The sequence below is a fragment of the Rhinolophus sinicus genome, chromosome 16 (genome assembly GCF_057876585.1).
Source record: "Rhinolophus sinicus isolate RSI-liver-muscle chromosome 16, RSI-T2T, whole genome shotgun sequence".
NCBI classification, from domain to species: Eukaryota; Metazoa; Chordata; class Mammalia; order Chiroptera; family Rhinolophidae; genus Rhinolophus; species Rhinolophus sinicus.
Genome location: NC_142516.1, coordinates 127,823,163 through 127,850,861, shown reverse-complemented (window position 1 = coordinate 127,850,861; position 27,699 = coordinate 127,823,163). Strand labels below are relative to the sequence as shown.

The 27,699-nt window shown below is 35.8% G+C and overlaps 1 protein-coding gene across 12 annotated transcripts in view; it reads right to left on the bottom strand.

The window, feature by feature from the left end:
• The window catches only part of NRG1 (neuregulin 1), a 981,041-nt gene that overhangs the window by 70,629 nt on the left and 882,713 nt on the right, over positions 1 to 27,699 (bottom strand). The gene's annotated exons all lie outside the window — the stretch shown is intronic.

Below are 27,699 nucleotides of genomic sequence, written 5' to 3'. Positions count from 1 at the left end.
CATGCCAAAAACCTGTTCATGGGGCTAGCCAGGAAGAAACAAAAGGCAAGAGGAAGAGCAACAAGCATGAGGTATGTATGCATCATTATGTACTATCTTTCAAAAATGAATCCAAGAAGAAAAGTAGAGTCTACACAGCTAAGCTGTCGTTTACATACTTTTAACCAATACAATGTAGGGATAATGGAACACTTTTCCTATCCAGGGGAACATCTGTCCCTATTCCACAATGGTTCAAAAGATTTTCATTTTACTGTATCAAACTGAAGAAAATGAACAGAAGTGATATATATGTTAAGTCACTGTTTCGCCAAGGGGAATCAAAAATTTGCAGTTTTTTTTAGACCTACCACTTCCCATCTAACGATTTCTGAAACAGACACTGCTGGCTGAAAAGGAAGGGCATGCTGCCTCTGTCTCTGCCTCCTCTTGTCAGGACCTAGTATGCCACCTTAGGAATGTGAAGTCTTTGAAAACCATTCACTTGAAAAATGAGTGACCTATAGAGAAGACAGATTAGGCTGCTGTCTAGCCATTAGCTAAAACAATAATCTTTTTGCATAATGTAGCTTTTTTTGCATAACATAATCTCTTCTAAGATCATGTGTATGTACAAACAGCAGGCCCAACCCCATTCATTATCTTCTTTAAGGAAAAAATGACTCCTTGGTTGTTCGCAACCAATCAAAACAGCTATTAGCAACAGCATTTGGTGACAGGGCTCTCCTCCCCAAGGACCATGATAATTTGCTCATATATTAAAACTCTGACATGTGTGATGATGTCTCCCTTCTAGGTACTTAACTGGACTTGGAGATGTCAATGGAATAACCCCTGACAAAGAAATTACACGGCAATCTTGGAGGAGTGGACATAGAGGAGTGCTTATCACACCTCCTGCCCAGACTTGGTCCCTTGTCCCATACACTGGGCAGATTTCCTTAAAAAGAGGCACACTGACTCTTAATACTGGGGTGTGACTCAGGTGTATTAGCAAATGCTATTCCATCCCTTCCAGATGTACCCTGATTTCTTTATTTTCCTTTAACGTAACATAGAAAGAGAAATTGGGCCTGAAGTCATCAAAGGCAAACGCTATTGTTCATCATACACGCAAATATTAAGCCAACTTAATTCATGGATATTTTTTGTGACCCACTTTTGAACACAGGTGAATTGTGGAGCCTGACTAATTTTTCCAGGAAGCTTTCATTCCACCATTTTTCCTCCTTAGAGGGGACTATGAGTCTCTAGAGCAGCCGTCTGGGGCCAAAGCCCAGTTGGAATCTAGAGATGCAGAAACAGTTAGATTGCACTTGTTACAGCAGTGCCAGGCAAAGACCCTCTATGACAGAAAATTGTTGCTGCTGGACAAATTGACTTTGCTAAGAGGCTAAATGAAACTGACTCACTCATGATCCATTAGGCAACTGGCTAGCATCCAACAGGCTAGAAAATAGCTACCCAGAATAAATTTGTGCATCTGTTGCCAGCAGCCAACTGTGCTACATTCTCATAGTGTATGTATGTAATAGGTAGTGTTTACCCTGTCCTGAGAACACTTAAAAAACAAAAAAACTACCTGATTGAATCTGGAATATACTTAAAGTCATTATGCATATTAGAATTGGGTTTTGGAGGCTAGTTAAGTTATGGAAATAAAGTAGGAAGAACAGGAAATAGACCTCAAAGGCTTATTCATTTGCTTGCCTTAGATTAGAATAGTGTTATGTATACAGTGATGCTCAATAAAAGTATTTTGCTGCTAGCTATGAAGATGAGGATGATGTGATAAAGTCAGCATCATTCGTTTTTCAGGGAAAACAGGATATACATATATAAACTGTTTTTAACTATCAAGGTAGAAAGCAGCCCAACCATTAATATAAAAAGCTAAAAACGGATGCCACTGAAGTATCTTCTTAACACCGAATGTGAATACATCTCCCTAATTAGTAGGAAAAAATACAAAATTTATAAAATGAATCACAGCAGCAATTCCCATAACCTCTTTGCTATTATTCCTATATTTAACTTTTGCATAATCTTACTACTTAAAAAGCTGCCTTTTTGCAAAGTTTTAACCAGTTAAACAAGAACACATGAACATGTTTTAAAAAATGCTCAACATGTCACAATAATATATCTTTATCTACTTACTAGTATATAAAAAATTGGTGGTTGCAATTGGAGCTCGCTTTTCAGAGAGGCCATTTTCAGATTCTGTGTTTCTTAACGGCGTGTTTAGTGTAATTTGGAGAAGTGAAGTCCTGGGCAAATAGGTATGTTTTGGGGGAGTCAGCAGTAAGGGACAATGACATAGAACACGAGGCTTAGTGGAATCATGAAAAGAATCTGCATTTCACCTTTTAACTTATGTGAAAAGTAAGTTGATAGATTGTCCTTTTTTGAGGGGGGGACGAGATACAGAAATGTATGCTCAATAAATGGTCGACACATACAGAGAGATAGACATAACGAACAACAAAATCACTATATTCCCATGTAACTTTCAGAAGGATATCCAGCGGATAAGACAATAAGAAGTCAGATAATCCTGCTAAGACTGTAAAATAAATAAAAATCACCTTATATTCCTAATACTTCCATTTGTGATGGCCACCCCAGCCTAAGAATCAAGAGCCCTGATAAAGAGTCATTCTGCTCAAGGGTATCACTGATATACAAAAGGTAAAAAAAGAAAAAGGTAATTGTGTATATCTTTCTTGCTTTCTTTAAAGGCCCATGGAGTTTATCTTCACTAGGCGATCTAGGGGTGGTCATTTTAATCCTTTGGAGCCTTGAATCTTTACAGACTATTACTGTTTCAGAGCTTCAATTCCTAAAGAAAATCAAACAGGCCCTAAAATGTTGGGGGAAGTGTCCTGGGGTAATACAACACATCCTTCTGGTAAGACAGCAGGAGGCACTTGGCAAACAGCACTCTCTGCATCTAATGTCCTCCCTGCACACATGGCCAGGAGGTCCAGCCATGTTAAACTGGTCTGGCTGGGTAAGTTGAGGAGTCATTAAAGTCGCCTCAGGGGCTGTTGCACAGGCTAAGTGGAGCATGGGGCCAATGGAATTATGGGTTCCTGGGGGGGGGGGGTCCCATAAGTACTTCAACAAGAGGAAATATGATTTTCTTGTTTTAAAACAAAACAATAGGATTTCATGTGCGAAAACAAGGATTCGGATGCTTTAAAAAATGTGAAAAGCACTGGAATCTAAACCAGCCTTGAGTAGCTTGCTATTGGGGCCTGACTCATTCAAATACTGCGTCCAGGATCTTGAAGTTGAGGGTGTATCAAAGTTGAGCTCAGGAAGGGCATGGACATCTCAGACCACCTTTCCTATGACTGACCTAAAGTCCCGGACAGACCCCAGAACCAAATCAGCTTCCTGTTGGTTCTCCTCTCCTAGACTAGGCCACACAATAGTATAATTCAAGCTAGCAAGATTAGAACAGAAGCCAAAACAGTTTCAGAGGCAAGAGACAGGAAAAGTTTGACTAAGGCATTATCATGACATATACATGAAATTATACAGTTCTTTAGGATTTGATACTCATGACCATGAGCTATGTTAATAGTTATAAAAAAGATGTGAAGCAGTTAATAAAATAATGAAATGAAAAGATAAATGTAACATCACCACATCATTCTTTGATAATAGCTATGTAAGCCAAAAGTGGCCCTCAACACAAAAAGATATAATTTAGCTATTTAAAAAAATCATAATTGCTCCCTTCAAAAATACAAAGACAAACCTTGTCAGGGGTAAAACAGGCACAAGAACAAGAGCAGTTTATTTACAGTTGCTGCAGTCTTAGTTCTAGAAACAATCTTTGTTCATTCTATGCATTACTTGCAAATATTAGGAAAGAAAGGTAATTTTTATTATGTCACATGTATGGAGAAACACACAGCTCGTGAACGGTTTCTTTTTTTTTTTCTTGCTGTTGTTATAATCCTAATTTTATCTACAAACTGCCAAATGCCCCAAGTCCACACTAGAAAAGCAGATATTATGAGAATCTGTGAAGTAAGGTCTTATCATAAAAAATTTTTGTGAATGCTACGATTTGATCACAAAAACTCCAACTATACAAATAATAGGCTCACTTTTTCTTGGACAGCTATCCAGTTGGCTGTACGGTTGCTTTTTTAGTCATATCAACCCCTTGGGTATTCAAGATAGTATCTTGCTTTTCTTGGCAGCAGCACTCCCTCTTGGAAAACATCTGGGCCACAAGGCACATGTTGTGTTTAAGATTATGGTGTGACGACCCTAGGAGGCCGACTAGAGCCCAGACAATACAAGAACAAATGTGATGCAGAATAATTCAACATTTCAAATGCCTAATAGATGAACCAGCAACAAGCTGTGGTTTCAGGAGTACAATAAAAACAGGAACAAGAGTTCACTGAGAACCAAACTGATCTAACAGAGAAGAGAATATTTACTTAATCTTTATTAACAACCTAAAGCAGCAATTGTCTTAATAACTTAATGTAGTATTTAACTTATTGTTGAAAAGCTGTCACTACCATCACACTGGGTCTACTGGGGCTTCAAAAAAGAACTTCTGAGCGTTTTACCAGGAAGTGAAACTCCTTGCATATATAGATTTGGGATTCCATCATAGTTCAACAAATACATTTTGTGCACATACTACACAAGGGCTCAGAATTGGCAGATGGATAAATATTAAAATACTAAATGGTAGTGATAACAGGATTTTTGTTTTAAAGAGTTTACAGTGTAATGGAAAAGTAAGGCAAATTCAAAAATGATCTTTATGAAAAGCAGCTTTCAGCAAATCCCTGTAGCTGGGAATAAAGGCAGTTTTGTTCCATGCTTTCTTTGAAAGATGGGTATAATGTTAGTTAATGGAAACTGGTTATGGGACAAAGCATTGCAAGTGAGGTGAGTGGCACAGGTGGGAAAAAACACAAGGTATTTGAGTATTATAATGAATACTGAAGGACCACCTATCTTAGCTCTTAGTAGCTATAAATTTTCTAAGTTAACAATTCTTTTTTTCCTTTCATTAAAATATCTGTAGCCTTATGCTTTGTTTTGCCATCTCATGGTTTTCTCTTCCGATATGCCATCAAAGATAATTCATATTTTCTTCGTAAGAACTAGCCAGGATGTTAGGGAAGCCCATTTCTCCTCTTCTCCTGCTATGTCACCACCTCATATCAATCTTTGCCCACAGGGCCATGGATATGTTCCTGCAAATGCACACCCACACAGAGCTCCAAGGATAACGGAAGGAAGTGATAGAGATAGCGAAATATATGTTTTTGGGTCGTCGTGTTTGCTATGTGCCAGATACTGCCAAAGTGCTTTACATATAGTAACTCATCTGAACTTCACGATTTTACGATTTAAGGGCTATTTTTATCCCCATTTTATGGATGAGCAAACTGAGGCTCCAAAACATTAAGTAAATTATCTAGGGCTGCACAGCCAATAAGGATGTGGAGGCAAGAATCAAACCGAGGCAATTTGCATCCAGTCCACACTCTTAAACATTTCATTATACTGTCTCTGACCAAGTTGAGTCGGGCACAGTGGTGACATACAGCATATAAAAATACCATTTCTAAAAGCAATGATACCAGCTCTCCCCCCGCCACAAAATACTTATAACGCATTCTTTTGAAAATCAAATCTTTCACTGACACATTTTGATAATAAAAGTGCAACGCAATTAGCACTGTTGTAAAAAGGGCTTTTTTGTACTCTTCAGTATCCCTGAGCTGTAGGCTGGCTATAGCTAGGAACATCTTAAATTGAGCAATTTGCTTTGTCTTTTACAAAAAAGTTTGTGGTTTGGCCTTAGTGATGTTCTCATGACTGTCATGTAAGAAGCAATGCCATTCCGACGCGGTTTCTGATCGCCTCCCCCGGCACTCAGAGCCAGGCCACTGCCTGAGAGGATTACAGTCTCGGCTAATGGTTTTCAGCTTCTTGGTTTCCACTGGTAATGGATCATCTGTCTAGTTTGACAACCTTCTTAATAGCTCTTCCTCCTGACAGTGTCTTCAGGCTCTGCTCAGCTTTGCTAATCCCGTATGTGGTTTCTGGGTTTTCCTTTGTTTCTCTTCCCTTTTAAATTCAAGTGACTTTAGATGATAGTGCTCTCTCACATCTTTCAATGACCATATCCCTTTAGCCCCCATCCGTCCATCCATCCATCTGAATCCATCTGCCTGCTTTCCTCCAAAAATAGCTTATCTAAAATTCTCACAGATACTGGAACAATCTTGTTTCACCTTTTGCTTAAATGTCGGTAATGATAATATAATTTAGATTTTATCAATTTTTTGTAGTTTCTCTTTTCTCTTCTTCTCTGCTAACACTCCATATTGTCCTTCCTATTTCATTACTATGGAGTGGTATGGCGAAGATGGTTGGATGTGGCTGATATATCATTATAGAGCTCAGCATTTTTTATTTTTTTTATTTTTTACAAGAAACATCAATAATCCCAAAGACTCCTGAATCTGGCACTCATTCAGAATCAAGATTATAAAGAATTTAGCAGCTGGCCCCTCACAGCCTCTTGTATCCAGATTCAGATACCGGGTTAATATAAATCAGTTCTTTACTTCAGTGGTAACTGTCTATACTTCCTGTCCTCTGTGGTATCTCTGTATCATTAATACCAAATGATTTGTCTTATGTACCGCTCTGACCCTGCCCATAAATTGAGCACATTTTCCTCCACCTCCTATGAGTCATTACTGGATGCTCTCAAGCACAGAGCTGGTCTGCCTTCACAGTCTCTGGGGCTCTCTCACTTAGACTTTCTTCAGTGCATTACTGTGGAGCTGGCAATTCATCTCTTAGGACAGCTGTGTCACTCGCCTTATAGAATTAAAGAATCTTCCTTGAGAGCAGGTTTCCAGGTTTACATTTCCTTCCCTTAGTTCTTCATATCTCTTAAGTTGCAGTCAAGTGTGCCACAAATTATCCTGTATCTGAGTAAGGAATTTTGATATTTTCGGAGTTACTTTAAACCTGGAGGCTGACACACGGACCAATACTTTTCTCTCCTCATCACTCTGTGCTCCACCTCTCTGACTTGGCTCATTCTAGTGTGAGTCCAAAAACCTCATTTAGCTGTCATTTTGGAGAATATATTATTGTTTCTGGCTTTCCTCAAGTTTTCTTTTATGTATCATCCCTAATGGGATATAGAAAGACTTTATTTCCTTTCCTTTTTCCTTGCCTCTTTGTTTGGTTCTCAGTTCAGATTCATTTCTTTTTTTTCAACATTCCAATATGAGTTAAGTATGTAGTTTGAAATCCTATTTTTTTTTCTTTTTTCCATATGTTTTGGTTCCTTAAGGGAAAAAATAGAGTCACATTGGTAAGTTGAATCTGCCACAGTCAAGGAGATAGCACTAACTAGAAGTATAAAACTAAGGAGGTTTAATAACCTAGACTGGATCCTGGAAAGAAATATTTAAGATAGCAATTATAATGATAAAAACACACTATGTCTTTATGCAAAACATTTTACAATAAATCTGTGTTGGAGATAGAACATCAAAGTTATAGATTAAGCAACCTAGTTCTAAAATTTGAAAAAAAAAAAACAACAAGGCTTATAAATTAGGCCTCAGACAGAGTCAAATTCTTATGCTGAGTGACTCATTTTCTTTGAGTTCTCAATCTAGGTGATTTAATTTCTGCAGGATCATTCCCTCCTAAGAACTGCACTTCCTCAGACCGCATTTCCCTAACATCCCTCTTGGAAGAGACCTTCTTCACATACCAGCTCTGAAGTTGGCTCATAGATCGAGCCCATTTTCCTCCACTCTAATGAGTCATTAGCTGGATGCTATGATGTAAGATTTTTAATGTTCTTTAGATACTTTTTTTCTTATTAAAGTTGAAAAGTAACTTAGAGATGCTTGAGATGAGTTGTTGGCAAACTGTATATCTATATTCCACCAGTGACATGTTTAATTGTTTTCACAAGCAATTTTCCATGGAGGATGAGGAAGTGGAAATCCTAGAAGTCTACGGGCAAAACCCAGAATCTGCAAGTAATGAAGGCGGCGGTATGGAGGGGAGTTGGCTGTGTCTGAAACACCCCACAACCCCAGATTCTAACAAGTCTTTATGGGAGAAGGACACATCCCTCACTTTCATTCTAGTTCAGAGTCACTGATTTAGAAGTCCCTACAAAAGAATAAACTAAGGCACAATGAGGCCATGATTCCCAAAATGAGATTACAGCAGTTATAGTGGCAGAGCTGAGAACTGAATTCAGGCTTATTGACCCCTACTCAAATAATTTTTCCTGTAAGCCCTGTTGTTAATTTATCCAGATGCAAGAATATTTAGTACCAAAAAAATTAGGGATGGGGTACTCCTCAAAATCTATTTAATTGCTGTTTCATAGCCACATTCCTTGTGGTGATGGAAATGTTCTGCATCTCAATGGAATCAAGGTCAGTACCTGATGGCGATATTACACTGTAGTTCTGTAGGATGTTACCAGTGGGGCACACAGTAAAGGGCTCCTGGGGTCTCTGTTTTATTTCTTACAACTGGAAGTAGATCTATAAGTATCTCAAATTCAAAAAATTAACTTTAGTAAAAGCATGTATTTAATTATCAGCTGGATTATGTGTATATATACATACAGACATATATATATATACACATAAAATATGTGTATTAAAAATATACATATGTATATGTATATATACAAATATATATACATAAAATATATATATGTGTGTATATATATATATATATATTTTTTTTTTTTTCCCTGAAAAGGTCAGTAGTGTCAAAACTGTCAAAAATTTATACCACCTACCTAATTACCTCTCATAATGAATTTACCAGGTATCTCATAATAAAACGTTCAAATGGATAAGAGTTGTCAAAAGAAAAAATCAATAGGAAGCACTGACTAAAGTTATTCAAATCTGAGAACTAGTCAGGAAGGTTCTCCCCATGCATATTTGAAGAAATTGTTATTCTCAAAAAATGGGGTTTATACCTCTCTTTGTATTCTTAATAACAGAAAAACTACGAAGAAAGAAAGCAGAAAAATATACATGGAAGATGAGGACATCTCTGTTCCATTAAAATGTAAGCCATCTATCAATACAAATAACTTACCAGTACAAGTGAAAGAGTAAACCTGTGCTAAAATCACTTTCTTTCCTACCACTCTATTTAGAAGCAGAATACCTCTTGAGACAAAATAGAAAATCATCTTACTTTGATGAGATAGATTAAAAGCAAAAATTGAAGAATTAAATATTCTCTTAAGTAAAATAATTCTTTAAATGTGAGTGATATTTAAGGCACTCATAGGCTTGACAAAAATTTAAAAAAAAGAAGTTATATGCCTTCTAGTTTGTTCCTTTGGTCCCTCTGACCTAGAGATCTTAGAATTCATTTTTATTCACAAAACAAATTAGAAGTGCCCAAGGCTTTGTAACAGGAATTTAGACCAGTTCCCTGGCTATAGTACATGGTGAGTTGGCAGAAGACACTAGTAATATGTACATGCAAATATAAAAACATAGCATTTCATCAGCATAAAGGTACAAAGGTAGCAGAAGAGACTGGCTTCAGAATAAGTCTTTCCTTCTAACCCTACCAAGTGGGGGAGGGTTGGAAGACTTCCCTGTGTAGGAAGGAGGGGAAACATCAAGATAAATTAGAATGAGGTAACACTTCTCCCCTGAGCATTGTAAGGCTCCAATAAAACACCGGGATGGCAGAATGTCCAGTCTGAATATCTATTGTGAATGAACAAATGGGATCCTATTTTTGTCTTCATGAAAGCAGCTTTGCCTAAAAGTGCATTCAGCTTGTTTTGTGGCTCCTCACTTTCCATCTCTTTTGTTCCAGATACTGTGAAGTTTAGGCCAATTTGCATTTACAGTCAACTTCCAAAGACTGACACTGAACCTTTCTGCAAACGCTTTTCTTAAATTGTGCTGCTCTGCAGTGCTGAGCTTCCCTGACAGTTTCCTTGTGTAACTGTGTTTCCTTGTTTTATGGCAACTCACATCAACACAAGCCCTGAATACTGTCAACTGGCATAACACACTAAAACAAAGAGTAAATAAACATAGAAATAGACTCTGTTGGCTTCTGGTCATAAATGCAGAAATGTGAGGTTTTCTTTCAAGTTTGTCTGCACTGAACAAAAATATGTTTCTTAATGAAGTGGATCCAAAAATTTAAAGCTGATTTTAAAAAATGTCAGAATTCTTGATGTGTAAATAATAGCGAAAGCCTTTAACCAATAGATGTAAATTAAAGTTGCCCGCTCAAACTGGTTGTAATAATATTTATTATAATAAAGATAAAAGGTTAAGTATAAATTATACTGAAAGTATAGCTGACATTGCGATCAAGCTGGTTTCTTTTGGTTCCAAAGTTTATGAATTCCCACAGATATTTGTCAAAATACATGCTTTATAAATCAGTTTAGATAAGGTACATAATTTTCTTCTAAACTAAGTTATGACAAAGGAGAGTTGCTTAAAGGAGAGCAAGAAGTTTTCCTACATAAATTTTATACAAATTACAGATTTACAACATTTTCGTTTCCTTAAGCCTTACCATAACTATTTATTATTCTCATATTTTATACATGGGAAAAAAAACAGTATACACTTGGGAAATCGCACCTGCTACCTTCCACATGGTTAGAAATATCCCATGTGCAAAACAGCCTTCCATATAGCTTTGTAGCATATGAGCTTTGACTTCTAGAAAGGAATCAATCTATTCTGAAAAGTAAAAGGAGGCATCAGAAGCAGGTGGTATACAACTGATGATACGTTTCAAGATTATTTCACTCATGGCTAAGTTTTAATAAACCTAATACATCTTTTAAGCATAATAAGATCTTTTAGTCATGTCATCTTGAAACCCATAATGTATAATTTATACAAAACTATACATTAAAAACCAAAATTTTAAGATAGTGACTACAACTTTTACTTTGTCTAGACTTAAAGAAAAACACCTTGTTCTGATGGGAACTAATAATCCAATTACTATAATTTTTTAATACAATCAAAGAATCATAGGTATTATTGCTCCCGGTATATTATCAGAAATATGGAAGCAAAAAGAAGTTTACCAGACTTCTATTTTGGAATTCTCCTTTTGGTTTACCCATTAGTGTTTAGTCTAATAGTTCAATAAGAGCCCTATTTCCAAAAGTAAGTAGACGTTCAGAGAAAAAAAATAAACACCACTGGCAAAGTTTCTGGGAAACACTACTTAGGCAGTAAAACAGTGGCATGTTGCCTTCAGAAGCATGTGGAGGAGAGGGTGAGCTGGTTGTCATGTTACACTTCTCTCTGTAGCAGTTATGCACTTCGGGGTGGAAAGGACTGAAAAGACTATGGGAATAAGTTACTTTTTGGACTGCCACAAACACTTCTAATATAATGGGTTTAAATGCTTCGTCCTAGTCACTGTTTTCTTATTACTTTCATCTGAGAAGAGTGAGGCAGCGCATGTAAACACATGAAAAGTCATCACAATCACTTTAAATAAGTGGAAAGAATAGCAATTAGTCATGTCAACAAAAATAAAACAATTATTATTTTAAAAAGTAAGCAGGTTATTTTAATTCAGGACTTCTCTTACTTGTATATGCTAAAGTGCTTTGTGAATCTCCAGGAATGAAAAACAATTGCTAAACTTTGTCCGTGAAACAATCCCCCTTAATTTTTTTTTCTGTAGTATTCCTATTAACATGTGTTCCACTGAATTCATTTTTTTGGTAGCCCTAGATCACAAAATTACTATCTAACTAATGAGAATATTCTGCATTCAGTTGTAATTTTTAATTTATTCCTCCAATTAGTGTTCCAGATTAAATATTTGCTGCTTGCCTACTTCAGGCTTCAAGGTTTGCTAGAAAACATGAGAACTGGCATGAAAACAACATTCAATTTGGGAGACAAAGCAGCTGAGTCCAATGTCAGTTCTGCCACTAACAAGCTCTGCTGCTCTCAGGAGGTCTTTTAACTACTATAGACAGCAGTTTTCTCATCTAATATAAGGAAGTTCAACTAAAAATCTCTGTGGCTCTTCCCATGTGACTCTTGTAATAGCAAAGAGTGTATGGATGTTCCCAAGGAGGGATGTATTTATCCAGTCAATGCTTGGCAGTTAATTAGTCAGTGGGTATAGAGTGACAATCATATGTAAGGAAAAACAACCACTCAGAGTGTGGCACTTCTCATCAGCTACACAGTAAGAGAATAACTAGCTGAAAAATAAAAAATAAATAAAAAGAAAAGGAAGAAAAGTCAATTTGTTACAAAAGTGCCTGCCTCTCATTCATTTGATTCACTGGGGTCAGGATACCTGTGTGTGATTCTAGATATACATTATACATGCAAAAGTTATGATGAACTCAAAGGATTTCATGTTCAACAAATTAATGGATGTGATCCATTAAAATGAGTTAAAAATCAACTGAAAACCAAAAAGGGTTACCCTTAGACTTAAAAAAAAATGCGGACACAAGTAAAACGATGATCCAGATTCTAATAAGAGAGAAACATATCTGCTACGTGAGGGGGCTTAAATTAGGTATTGATGTTATTACTGAAAATACTAGCAGCCTAACTGCTGTTAATCTCCAGACATGGTAATTAGGGCATGACCTGTCCAAGCATGGAAGAAACACATCTTTTTGTTATGTTGGCATGATAGGTTAGTATGATTTTCCCTATTATAAAAAATATTTTTGAATTGGTAAAAAATAGCAGCATACTCATAAACCTGATCATCTGCCTACAACTGTTCCAGGAGAGCCATCTGACCATACCTCTTTCCACCCTGAATTTCTCTCTACCATGTCAACACTACAGGTCCAACAGTGGTAAATGGAAGAGAGAAGAACTCAAGTTAACATGGGCATGTTATGAAATGCTTCCAGTCACTGGCTGGGGCTGAATGAATTCAGTCACATGAATTCATTCCTATCTTAGTCCTTTATCTAGGATGATCGGAAAGAAAGCATAGATGCTTGGAAACAAATTATTTAAAAGATAGAAAATAAGTTCTTGTGGATGTCAAAGCACTGCATTTTTTTCCCATGAAAAGAGAAAGTGGAGAATAACTATTTGCAAGCATATGAAAAGTTATTAGAAAATAAAAAGAATAGTAAACTGTCTGCATGGGAGAGAACTGAAATACCACTTGTTCTACATGGGAGAATAAAGTACACTATTCGAGTTTTAGGTTGAACGTTTCCCTCTAGGGAAAATATATTTATAATCTCTAAGGATATAATTCTTCTACAGCCTGTCCAGTTAATCTTAATAGGCTATAAATACTCCAATTCCTCTGCTAAACATATCATCACAGTGTCTCCAACACTTATCCAATTAAGTTCAGGTTCTTCAACCTAGCATTTCAAGTCCTTTACAGTAAGGCCCTAACTATGATCCCAATCTTATCATCCTCTCTATCCCACACGTGTTCTTTGCTTGAAATTACCTATATTCCTGCTATGTGAAAAACTGACTGCGGGCTTATGAACCTTGAAATGCTTTTTCTACGCCATCAATTTTTGCTTTTCAAAATTCTACCATTCACTCAAGGTCTCCCTCGATTTGTCTCGCCAGATAGGATACTGTGTGTGTAGCATTCATTTTCTCTCTTTTCTCTTCCCACATTGAACTGTGAAGTCCTGAACTACTGAATGACACTGAACTACAAAGAACTGCAAAGTTCTTTGCACCGTCTTTCTTAAGTCACCTGAAGTTTATAAGTCTCTCTCAAGGTGTGAAGTCTAAATTTTATTATAGTTCTTCAGGTTTTTCTGTAACAATCTGATGTTGTGGTCAAGCATTTGGACTCTGGAAGCAGATCTGCTGCTTACTAGCTTGGGTAAAACTATTTCCTCATTTAAAACAGTAATAGGTTAGTAATAGAATACAATTCCTACGGTAGTTATGAGGATTCAATTAGATGACAAATGTGAAGCCCTTAAAATTGGCTTGATCCATAAATAAATAAGCATTCAAGATCTATAAAATTAAACTGAAAAACTATCTCAAAATACTTTAAATACCAACAACTCACTTGTTATTCATGGTGGAGGTTCAGGTAATCCTTGACTCTCCTACATTTGACTATTTTATGCTGACTTTGTGCATTTTTGTATTTAACTGTAAATTTTAAAAGACTGGACTTATGCAAGCTAACAGTATATTCAAGTTTTAAGAGAAAAATGCATAAACATTACGGAAGTATACAACATAGCTTTAAATAGTGAGATGCAATTGCAGCTTTCTTAGGGGTATAAATCTATTGTTTGACTTTTGTAAGTTCAACTTATAGGCCCATTTTCATATGAAAACAGAATACTGCCTATTTATATTTACTAGCCTAATAGTAGTAGGCTGTGTTGGGTTTCTTCCAGACTTATGTAATCGGACTGAGTAAAACAGGTTACACTCATCAGTAGCTCTCAAGTTCTTGTCTTATTGATGACCAAGTGAGGATAGATGGATATAAAACAGGTGAATTTTCACTAATATGTAAATAAATAAGGCATTGATATTTAAGTGAAAGTGCTAAATATTAGATATTTAAGTTAAAGTACTGAAAAATCTAAGTATTTATCAATGTTGCTTAATGTGGACGAACGTGCTTCTTAGTAGAATAAAAATAGCATAATTTCCTAAGATTCCAAATCACCTTATTACGTACAAAAAGGTATTACACTAATTTTGATTACTCTAAAGGCAAAAACTTTCCAGTGATTTTGTCACTGACAACACATTTTATCTATAATCAATTTTTTTTCAAAATGTAAAACATAACAAAAGAGAATATTAACAAATTTAATTTTATCTGATCATGGATTTTCATTAATACACTCCTGGAAAACAGGGACTTGCACATAGTAGGTCCTGAGCATATAGGCACTCAAAGAATGTATTTACTCTGTGTACATGTTTCTGTGTTTTATCTCATTTTGCACTGAGGATTTGAAATATTAAACATTTAATTCCTGGCAAATATTTTGTGATGTCTTTAAAGTCTGTATCACATCTGCATAATGAACCTTAATAAATGTGTCACTGTTTGTTTTCATGTCCTATAAACTGAAGTCATATGCATGTTTACTTGCAGATGGTTAGTTTCCTATAAATATCCTGAATTTGCCTGAATTGTAGCATTTCTATGGTGACAATATACCAAGAGCTAATTATTAATGAAACTGTGTGCAAATGTTTTCCAAACAGCTGGGAGATTCTGTTTTTGTTGTTGTTGTCTTGTTTTGTTTAATTATTGGTGCATCACTTTGTACAAGAAAAGGTGCTAGTATAAATACATTCTTCACAAACCCTGTTTCCCCGAAAATAAGACCTAGCCGGACAATCAGCTCTAATGCGTCTTTGGGAGCAAAAATTAATATAAGACCCAGTCTTATTTGATTATAAGACCCGGTCTTATATAATATAATATAATATAATATAATATAATATAATATAATATAATATAATATAATATAATATAATATAATATAATATAATATAATATAACATAACATAACATAACATAACAATACCGGGTTGTACATTAATTTTTGCTCCAAAAGACACATTAGAGCTGATTGTCTGGCAAGGTCTTATTTTTGGGGAAACGGAATATTTTATAATATTGACAGACTTCATTATCTTTGGTTCCCTGTTAATGAGTAAAAAAAGTGAAGCAATACATAGGAAAAGGTGCAGAAGAAGAAAGAGGACACAGAAAAATAGGGATAACAAAGAATTTCTTAGGGTAGAGCCAGCCATTTCACTTGTCTAAAAAAAGAGAATTTGTAGTCAACCAACCATCAGACAAATTAACAATAACCTTTTACTAAGGATATGGTAATTATGTTAGACACTGTACCCAATTCAACTCATTACTTTAATTCATAGTTAAATATAATCAAAGGTAAATATGAAGGATTAACAAAAATGTAAAATGTCACAGATTAATTTACAAACTGACATCCTCAACATCTAAGATACTATGACATTTTATTATTTTGAAAGCAATCAAATTTTCTATAACTCTAAGAGATTAGAAGAAGCAAGGTAATAAGTTTCAGGAGTTAGGATACTTAGCTCACAGGAGAAAGCATACTTATAAGTTCATGTAGCAAAAATGCCCTTCATTCTGACAAAATGTATTCATTCAAGAACATTTGAACTTATTATTTTTCAGTAAGGAAGTGAATAAGTGAGACCAGAGAAATAGATTGGGCCTGCAATTCAGTCATTACTCACTATATTTTGAATTAAAACCAGTTTAAATGACTTGACTAGTCAATTTAAAAACAAATAAACAAATATCAGATCATTTTGGCAACAAGTGCCCAAATAGTCAAATGAATCCTAAATAGTAGTGAGGTATATTACATATTATACTACAGTGGTAGGAAGGGAAGAAGAATCCATTGAGTTTGTCAGTGTATTAGAGAAAATTTAAAATGATAGTGTTTTTTCGATAGAGCCAAATTCTTAATTCTTTCAAGAAAGACAACGAAAGTTATCATAGTAAGATGATTACTGGGCCATAAAAGGAGGGTATGAACCTATTTACAACTTTGAAAAGTTACAGTTCATTTGTAACATTAGAACTACTAGAAAATAGACATGTACTACATATTGTTAAGACTTTCCTAAACTATTAGTCAATGCATTTAAACTGCTGGCAATTGTAGCTCTAGAATTCTAACAACTATAATGGCTACAAGATGTTTCAACTTTCTTGTACAAGAATAAACAGGACAATATAAATGAGTCATCATTTCTCTAGAACTGATAGCTTATTCTCTAACAGTATAAATATTTACTTCTTCCTTTTCTATGCCATTTAAAAAATATTTTTCAATTTTCATCCTACTCAAGCAATTGCCTGGATTTAATAGCCAAGTTTTACCCAGTTCAATTTGCCAATTAATGGAACCTTTTTAATTTTGAACAATCAAAATTATGGAAAAATATCTTGCAATACACAGATTTAAAGGATACCATATTCAGCATAGGTTAACTTTGTACAAGTCTGTTTGCTGCAAATGTGATAATCTCTTTCAAATAAAGTAATGAAAATAGTTATCTACTTCTTGTCTCCACTGGTGAAGTGATATTAATTTCACAAAATCCCAGAAGTTTAATTTAATCCCCTTTATTTTTATGTTAATTGCTTTGAAGAAGGTTAAGCAATTGACTGAGACAGGAGCCTATTTCAAAAGCTTTGTATATAATGAGAGTATTTCTGAGCACTCATTAAAGCTGACCACCATATAATGCTAGAGACGAGCACTTTGAAGAACCTTTAATTGGAATCAGAGTGAGAAAGTGCACAGGAGTCATTTCAAATAAGACCAATAGAAAAAAAAGGCTAATATAGACTATAGGCCCAATAGCCAAAATACCCGATACTGACAGTATTTTTAGATCACAAGTGACATTTACATTATCATTTGTCTCTGCTTTTCAAACCTGTGGGGCATCCCTCGAGATGGTCTGCCCTCTGCCCTTTTAAGTAGTCCTTTTCAATAGATAACTTAGAATAGTAGCTGAAAAACACTCCAATGAGATTTTCAAGATGGACTGTTGTAAAATGTGAATTTATGCTCCACTTGACTTGAAAAGAATTTAAATATGATAAAATGGATTTTTTTGAGTATCAGCTCAATAAACAATATGCATGCTTTACCGCTATAGGAAATGGGTTAGCATTTATCTATATTTCTCTATAATATAATGTGACTGATGTAGAAAAGATCAAGAGTTTAGATTTGTGTAAATAGAATCTAAATTGAAAAGATGAGGTGACATAGCAGAAGAGATCAAAGTCTATTTCTTTCCTAATGACAGCTGTGACCAGGTATACTCAATATAGGAAAATATTTTATCATTGTTGGAAGAAAGCTTTGGTCGGTGTTAGAAATGTGCTTACTTTCAACTCCATAAGAGTAACCATGGGGGGTGTGGTGAATTGGGTGGGAGAAACTGATAAATTCTGCTTTCAGTTATATGGTCTCAATGGCCCGCAAAGCAAGTGGAAATGCTTGAGGAAGTACTTTTAAAGGATCTGGGAGAAATTCTAGAGAATATAAATGACTGAATAAAACTCTTAGTCTTTATTAAGACTCTGAAGGAATCATAACTTATTTTAAGAGTCATCTGTAATATTCATGCTATAGAGAGATGGCTAGACTGTACCTATTCCTTAGAATACAGTTTAACTATACAAAAGAGAAGCTAGACAATATTTGGGAAGGAATCAGATAAAGTAATCACTAATAAGTTTCAAAATTATTCCCCTGTGAGAAGACAATATGATGATCACTGAACTACAAACTTAAGGATTGTCACATATTTATGATTTAGTCTCCCTCCATATTGCTCAGGTTAACACAAAAGCCATTCATTGAAACATTATTTCCGGAGAACCTAGCACTGGCAAAGTACTGTGGATGACGAGAATCTGAGTAAGATCAAGTCCCTATATTTCACAGAACTTACAGTGGGGTTTAAGGAAACAATATTAGTTAAGTTACTATCATTAATATTTATTAACGACCATCCCCACTTGGATAGACTGACACCAACAAAGGACTACATCCCACATCTACATTGTGCTTCTCTTCAGTTGTAAGTAGAAGATATTTGGGGCAAAACTGTTGGACCAAAGTTAAATGTTCATTGCTGTTGTTCTTCCTGGCAATACCACATTACTGTAACTGGGACTTGTACTGACATTTGAGACTAGGCATTCTTCAGGCACACATGAAAAGCTGAGAACAGGGATGCAGCATAACTTAATATATACACATGTGATAAAAGCATAGCTAATATTAAGTGTCAGCCATTGTTAAAGTTTACAAAATCCTATCCACATGCATCATCTCATTTCACTCTCATGAAAGAAGTATATCCATTTTATAGGTGGTAAAAAAAAATGGTAAAATTGAAATAGATTGGCAAGTTCACACAGCCAGTAAATGGGAGAGCTGAAACTAAAATCTAGATTTGTAAACTTCTTCATATTGAGAAATTTAGAGCATTCTTGTGAGAAATACAACTCAAGTAGCAGTAAGTCTACCACTGAATGGGGCAGGTGGAGAGCAAACTGTTGCACGATCCCACCTAGCAAAGTGAACAAAGCCTCCCAGGGTGACACATGCCATGTTGTGTCTATGTTGTGGTTCATGATGACTAACTTAGAAACAGCTCCCAGATAACTTTCATTTGCACTTTCCGATAGAAAAAGCAGGAGTCACCAACTGTTGCATCACCAGATAATATCAGTTAGGTAGTCATTAAAATACCAGAACGAGACAGATGGTCTTGGCAATATTGCAACATTTACCTTCAGAGCATCACTCATCTATTATGATTATTATAATGATAATTGATAGGATGATAATTAATTTTATTAATTATTATCTTTGTCATGCCCTCAGATATATTACCCGAGCAAATTAGTGAAAGGAGTTGACAGTATGCAAATATTGCCGATTCTTTTGATTCATGGTCAGTTGAATAGAGAATGACTAGAAATTTCTTCTTACTTAGTAAGTTCAATGAAGCCATATTAACATGAAAAAGTAACTCTTAATGTATTTTACAAACAAAAGAGTACTTGTTTAATTTTAATCAAATAATGAGCTACCATACATTACTATCACATATTTGCCTTCATTAAAAGCTTCATTATAATTGCCTTTTTGTAATATTTCTCTTTCACACACTCACACAAGCAGGCAGTCTCTTCTCTCTATTCTTTCCTTTCAAATACTTAATAGTTTTGGAATACAGCTGTTGCTCAATAAAGTATTGAATAAATGTGTTCTAGCAGAAATGATAAAATTCAGGCCACCCAAATCTGAAGTATTTTATTGTAGATATTTCTAAATCCAACCAAGTACCATATTCTGTACAACCATAGATGTTACCTGTACACAGGTAAACTACCCTCATTCAAATTGGTATTTCCTAGGGAAAAAAAAAAAGAGTCTACGAAAGAGCAGATTGACAAAGGCTTGAACAAAGTCTGAGAGCATCCACAAAAGTTATTCTCTTAATGTATAAGGAGTCTTAACATTCACTTAAAAAAAAAAGTCTTGCGCAAATAACTAGATATACACTATGGAGTAAGTGTTCTTTGTTACAAAATAAGAAACACTATGAATTCAAAATTCTCAAGAAAAAAGACTGCTTGCTTTGGGTGGGTGAGAGAAGAATACTACAACGCGAGTAAATTTTCCACTAGAACATATGTGAATGTGGTCTTGCTCTTTTTATGGCTGGTAATAGGGATAACACCACGCCGTTATACAGTGTCCAATTCAGCACTACGAACGCTATTCTCTCATCATTGCATGTTTTGTAAATTAGTGCAAGACATGCAATGTAGGTGACACCCAAGGTGACACTGTCACTCTTACATTTTTGCAGTGACATTTCATATAATACAAAATCCAACTGCTCTGTACATTTGGGCCACAGATATGACTGAAAAGTACCTTCATAACAAGTACAGCACTAGATTGGAAAGCAGACCTGGGCTCAATCAAAATATGTCACAATCTCTTAGTGGCATGAAGGGCAAGAAATTCAACATTTGTGAGTCTTAGTTTTATCACCTTAAAAATGCTACGCGTGATGGGCAGAGAACTGTTTATACTAAATGATACTATTTATAATTTTTATATTAAAATTATCACTACTTTTTAAATTATATTTTTATGGATAAAAAAGGGCATGTATCCATATTGTGTTTAGGTATTTTGCCTTCCTGGGCTTTGTGAACATTTAATATTTTGTTTTTGTATCAATTGCTCTAAAAGGAGCATCAGAGAACATATTCAAATAGATTCCTATGGTCTGAATGAAATTGTCCTAAACTGTTTGCAGTCGTTGTTTGCCAAATCTTAATACAACACCTTTACAATCACTGCTGTCACTCTCTGTCTATAAATTTCCTTAAAAAGTTCTCTAAAAATGGGCAGGAATTGAAAGTCTACGCTCATTGTGAGGAGAGATTTGATGAAAACTTTCATGAGTTTTCTTGCATGACTGATAAGCTTCAATTATGCTTTCTTCGATTTATTAAACATTACTTTATGCTTTCTGCATATGTCTTGGACTTTGAATGATTACAGGCTTGTTTCATAAAATAAAATTTGATAGCATTGGTAATCTTTTATATGTCAAAACAGTAATTCCTCCGTTAAAAAGTAAAACTGAACTGCACTGATAAGACAAATACGCATATAAAATTATATTTAGTTCTCCAAAGATATTTGTACAGGGTTAGAAATAGAGGCAAATGACAGATGCTCACATAAAAATACCTTTTGTTACAACCAATACAACTTTGTGTTAGTATAAAGTTGATGTCAGACATGAGTAAAATATATTAAAAGGAGTAAAGATTGCTTGATTCAGTTTTCATCATGACAGTGAATTTCACAGAAGGCACATTACAGTATTTTTTTCCATCCACATAAAGAACTTCATAAGAAAAGATTCATCTGTACCCTTATGGCAGTGGACAAACATTATCCAGCTCAAGTGTCATTCTGGTGCAGTGTCAAATAATTTTGAAACAGGACACTTCCAGTACACTGCATGATTCATGGGTCATTCGAAATGATGTGGAGGAATGCAGAGAATTTACATAGTGCAAAGAGAGTCACAAATTCACTGCAGCAGTGAACCAAAAGTAGATTTTTTTCCTGTAGGTATCTGACTCACTGTCTCTACATAGGAATGAACCACATGGGAGACAATGCAGGAATGAACAGGTTTTTTTTAAAATCCATTGTCAGAGAGCCGTAATTTAAGATTACAACTTGCTACTTACTTTTGTAATCTGTCAAAAGGAAATACTGAAAGTGCAACAGTAGAAGACAGTGACTGGTGAGGCATAACCATTTTTAATTACTTGCTATGTGCTATCATTCATTACGCAAATATCATTTAATCTTTTCAACTATACATAAACTAGAATGCTTTAAATTCTACTATAACTTTACTTAGAGATGTCTTACCTGATAAAATGATACATAAACTCTATCATTTACCCCTTGTTACAATAGTGCCACATCTATTATTATAAGACTAAATTTAATGGAAAACTTTATGAAGCTTTGAAGGAGATTTCACTTTACAGACTATAGTACATGATCAAATCATACCGACCAGAAAGGCAGTACCTGCTCAGTTGCTGAGATCATCTGGTTGCTTTAAAATAATTTGCTTTGTGGTCAGTCTGACACTAAGCCCTTTAAAAATAGGTTTTGGGTTTGTTGTTTAATTATATGGGTAAATACATGGTCATTCTGGATGCTTATTTTTAAACATAATTCAATTTGAGCTTTTAAGTTTAGTGAAAATAATTTTTCACATTCTTGTTTTATAAAACAAATAATTACTTTATCACGTGCAGGGAGTTAAGAAGGAAAAAAACAAACAAACGTTCTTTCTATCTACAACCTATGAAGAAGGGGAGAGATGGGTACCAGGATACTTGGGTACGTTGCTAGCTCTGTTCACTAGCTTCTATGGGCTAACAAGCTCACAGAGCATAATAATCATCATCGTAATAATAGCTGTTATTGTTATGGTCATTATTTTCATGAGATTAACAGAAAAGTGGTGCCCTGAAGGTCAATATTTCAAGATGGGTTTTGATCTCAAAGTGTAAGATACTATGTAAGTGAAAGAAACAGTTTTGTAATTAAAAATATATATACATTATGTCATCCACTGTATACCTATGACCTATGTGAATTAATATGTTGGCTACATAAATATCCATTCGAAAATATACTGTAATTTATTTAACCAATAAGTGATGGACATTTGGATTTATTTACAGGGTGTTGCTTTATAAACAGTAACATAAATGTAGATTAATTTGTTTAACCTAGAACTTGGGAGTTCTAGGATCGCCAGTATTTTTCATGTGGGATATTCTCATCATGAAGGAATATAGAGAAGCTAGCAGACCGATGAGATCAATGTGAAAAAAAAGATGTTAGAAGTAGTGAATAAAAACTGCTTGACAATAAAAAAAAGTAGATGAAAATCAGGTATTGGAATAGGCGTCAGAAAGAATGGTCTGGTTTCAAGGCAAGCAGAGGAGGAGTTAATTTAGAAAACAAATAACTAGACGCCTCTATCAGGTACACTTTGGTACCAAAAGGAGTTTGGAAAAGTAATGTGGAAACCAGTATCTTTTCAGTGCAAGTGTATAGGATGAGTTTCTAAGCATATAAATATGTTTATGTCACATGTGTTTTTTATTGAATTAACTAACCAAATTGTTATTTAAGTAAAATCTCTTTGAACTTATTTATAGGAAGATTTCAGGGAGTCCATCTTAAAACACTCATTCTCCAGGAATACATGAAATTTTGACACTACTAGTTTCTGCTTTTAGGATTTTCTTTATATTTAATCAAAACAAGAAAAAGATTAAGAAGTTGGTAATGTGGGTATGCTGTTTAACATGTTTAAAGCATTTGAAGATGAAAATCATCTTCCTGATTATGAAGATGATTCTATTCCATAGATTTCATGTGAGCTTTAATTAATTAAGGCAAGATTTTTCCTATAGTGTAGGCCAAAAATTACCCCCAGGCAACCCCTAATCCCCCCCTCTCATTTGTTACAAATGCTCTGTGGTGCAGGATACCTGGAACAAAGAAGTCCATAATCAAATCAGCCTTTGCATTTCTGGATAAGGCCCCACATGTCAATCCTGCTAAAAGCAGAAGGAACCCTGAACCAGAATTTATTGTAATGTGACGAGGATGAACAAAAGGAGAGGTAAGGGAAAGCAAAATAATCCCTGGCCTTTGTCACTGAACTCCTTTCCAACATTCTCTAGTCAAAAAACAAACAAACACAAACAAACCATATGTATATATTACACTAGAACTATTCAAGGATGATTTTCCTTTTTAATTTGTTTAAGAATAAAGCAGCATAAAAATAAACCCAAATGCATATAGTGGTCCTGAGAGAAGGAGCAATAATTAAATAACAAAAGCTTCCTCAGTGTACTGTCATTGCTAGTCCGCTGTTCTTGGGGCTAACAGAGACAGCCTGAGCCTGCGCTGCCCTCCTCTCACTGAGAGATGTACGGTTTTCAGGAACCACAGACCTCTCTGGGCCTCTATTCTCATGGGTAAAACAGCTTTGGTCAGTACTCACTCCCTCCATTGATGCCCTATTTCTTGCTATGAGGTAATTTATGTCAAAGCACTTGTCGGGACAGAGTCCCAGAAAGCAGTTTCCAGGCTCTTGGCCTCACGTGGGGAGCTGCTGGCTCGGTAGTGAATGACTATCAACTGTGACTGGTTGGCCATCAGCTGTAACTGGTTAGCCAACTGGCTACTGATGTAAGTGCGGGGCTGCGTTGGTTGGTTGGTTGGTTGGCAGGCAGAGAAGTGAATGGCGAACTGCGGATTGTGTGGCTACTACTGTGTGTGTCTCACCTGGCCGCCAGAGAGAATATGGTGGTATGACTCCCCTACCTATGGCTCCGTGGGTGTTCCTTTTTGGCCTCACCATATCCTGCGTTCTTATGTGGGGAGCGGGACCAGAGGCCCCGCAGGCCGCCCCGCATGACAAATGGCGCAGCGAGCAGGGTCCCCCGCACAACAGTACTTCAATATTTTAAAGATGCTACCCATACAATTTTAACTTTACTAAATTCATTGATTTTTTTCACTTTCTGCATGTAGGACATTTATAACTTCTAATACCTTGAAATGTCTGCCTGTTTTCAGAGATGCCAAGTTTTGATGGGAAGGGGAGGGTGGAGGTGGAGGCAGGATGGCAGATGAGAATGGAATAATTCCAAACATATCACTAACAGCCCTTACAGCCATTCTCTCAGGAGCATATAGATGGGAGGAGAGGGCTGACAAGCCCGCTGAAGAGTAAGAGAAAGTTCTGGGTTGTGTTTGAAAGCACTTTTTGTTGGCTCAAAATTAAATGTATTTATGGCTTCCAACCCGTCCTCTCTTCTTGGCCCTCAAACTGGAATGCAGTTCAACCTCAAAATCCCTTCACTTCAAACCCTAAGTATACCTGCACTTGATCAAATGGCCAAAGCAGCTCAAGTTTGAGCTGGAGTCCTGTGGCATAATTAGTATAGCAAAGCAGACAAGGAGCACCAAAAAGGTTTAATTTAAACAGAAAATCCTTCAAAATCAACAGGAATACTTGGTTCCTGGTAAACCAACACGAAAAAGTTCAGGTGTTTGAAAATTTAATGACATAAAAATGCTTGTAATACTAAAATTTTTAAAGCAAAATATGAAATTAAATATATAGCTAGATATCATTTTGGTGAATACATACACATAAATCCATGGGATAAGAATAAGAAACATTGAAATGTATTATGCGTCATTTTTTTTCTTTTGCAATTTGCACTTTTCCAATCCTCTCTCATGAATATAAGAATAACAGTAACAATAAACAGTATTTCTAAATGGTACGCTTAGGACTCAATCTGGCTAGGAAAACCACGTTACACTGTTTTAGCACAAGCCGTGAGGCAACATTAAGGATTTTGAAAACCCTGACCCAATAAGACCAACTTCAATCATTTCTCCAAAGTAAGTAAAATATTTTTAACCAAATGTCAGATGAACGGCAATATTTTAAAGAAATCCATTAGAAACCACTCTATTAACTCAAATGTCAGTACACAGCAGAGAAAAGCTGCTTAACTCCAAATGCCAGACTCCAATCTGACTTTACGCAACTGATCTACCTCTTTCTGGACACAGCCACTGGGTTTTAAATATCCAGAGCAATTCAAACTAAATGTAGCTTTCAGCATTCTTGGTTATTTTCTTTACCTCGGGTCCACATGAAAAGTTGTCTATATTTATAGAACATGGGATTTACTAAGCTGTGTACCTCTTTCGTGATTTCTTTTTGGGCCCAGGGGAGGAGATGAGGAAGGTTGGAGTGGACCTCAGCAAGAAGGAAAGACAAAAAGATTTGGTAAAGAGATTTAACACCTCTGAGACATTATGGACAAGTCCAAATCAATACAATTGGTAAAAACATCATGTTGTACACATGCCTTAATCTATCTTTTGCTTTCTTCCTTTTTTCCCTATACTTTTCACATTGTCTCTTAACCAGTCTCATCCTCATCATGAATGATAAATGAATAATGAACACCTAGAACAATGTAAATTAAGCAGTATGCCAGCAGGAGTATTTTGAGGCTTAAGCAATAAATTCCCAGAAAGGGTTGAGTTGTCAAAATGAGAGAGGTTAGTTAGCATGTCGTTAGGTAGACAGGAAGGTCCCTGGTGGAATAAACAAAAAAAACAGCCATATCCTGAAACCCCACGTTCTGGAATATCTCCTTCACTCCAGGACAAAGATATGAGACCGTGCCTTGAGGTTAATAAATTATCTCAAGTCCCTTCTTGCTGGACAAAGGAGCAGATCTGATAGACAGGAATGGGATGGTTCGTTAATCCCTTCAGGATGAGCAAACAGGACAGACGTAATAGATGAATTCCATTAGAAGGCTCCAGCCCCCTTCCCCAAACAGGCAAGGGAAGATACAAAAGTAAGAGCTTTTGCCTCAGTCACTGGGCACCCCCATTCCAGACCCCCTCCCGCTCGGGAGCTGCAACCACTTCTCCTGCCTCTAATAAACTATCTTCCTTTACAACTTTTTGCCTCTTCCTGGCCCGTGTTTCCATTCTTCGGGGGCTTCATGAGACACGGTTCCGGCCCACACCCAGAAACTGCAGACAGATCCAAAATCATTAAAAAATATTCCTACTTTAAAAATATCACTTGAGTGTCCCTATGCATGAGCAGTACACTCTGCCTTGCAATCCTCAGATACTTTATTCCTTATAAATGTCTTTATACAATATTCTTTATCAAGGAATATTAAAGAATCCTATTCCATATAACCCCCAAACAATTATTAAATGAGAAAATTATTATTAAATGGAAAAGTATTATTAAAAGGGGAAAAAGAACATATTGCTGTTAACAGAAGTCGGATCCATACTAATTAGAACAAAAGAGCTATTGACACCAACATGTCTTTTCCTTTTTCTATTTCTAAGGTTGTATGTTAGAGTCAGAGAAGCAGACACCTCCTATTTCCTCAAAACAACAGGCATCTTATAGGACAGAAATTAAACAGAAAATTAATGTTTTGCTCTGGAAACTAAAAAATAAACAAACAAAATGTCAGAATAATACTTGGTATAATTATATATGCCAAACAACGATCTGGGATTTCACTATGTCTCTAGCACATATAAAGCAACCAATGGACCCAACAGACCAGGTGAGGCGGACATGTGGCGAAGCTGGCGATCCAGGACAGGAACACTCATTCTGCTAGTTCAGTCCCAGTTGGCACACGGCCAAGAGGGCCAAAACAGCCCTGACACTTCAGTCACTACGCTCATATTTTTCTGATTGAGACCCATTAGAGATCTAAACTGGATTATTTCCATGAGCTCAGCTGGAGAAAACACTCTGTTGACAACACAAAGCACAATACATCCTAACAGGAAATCCTGGCTTAGACTCTTGAGGAAGGGGAATGCGGCCCTTTACCAAGACCCCCCCCCCCCCTTTA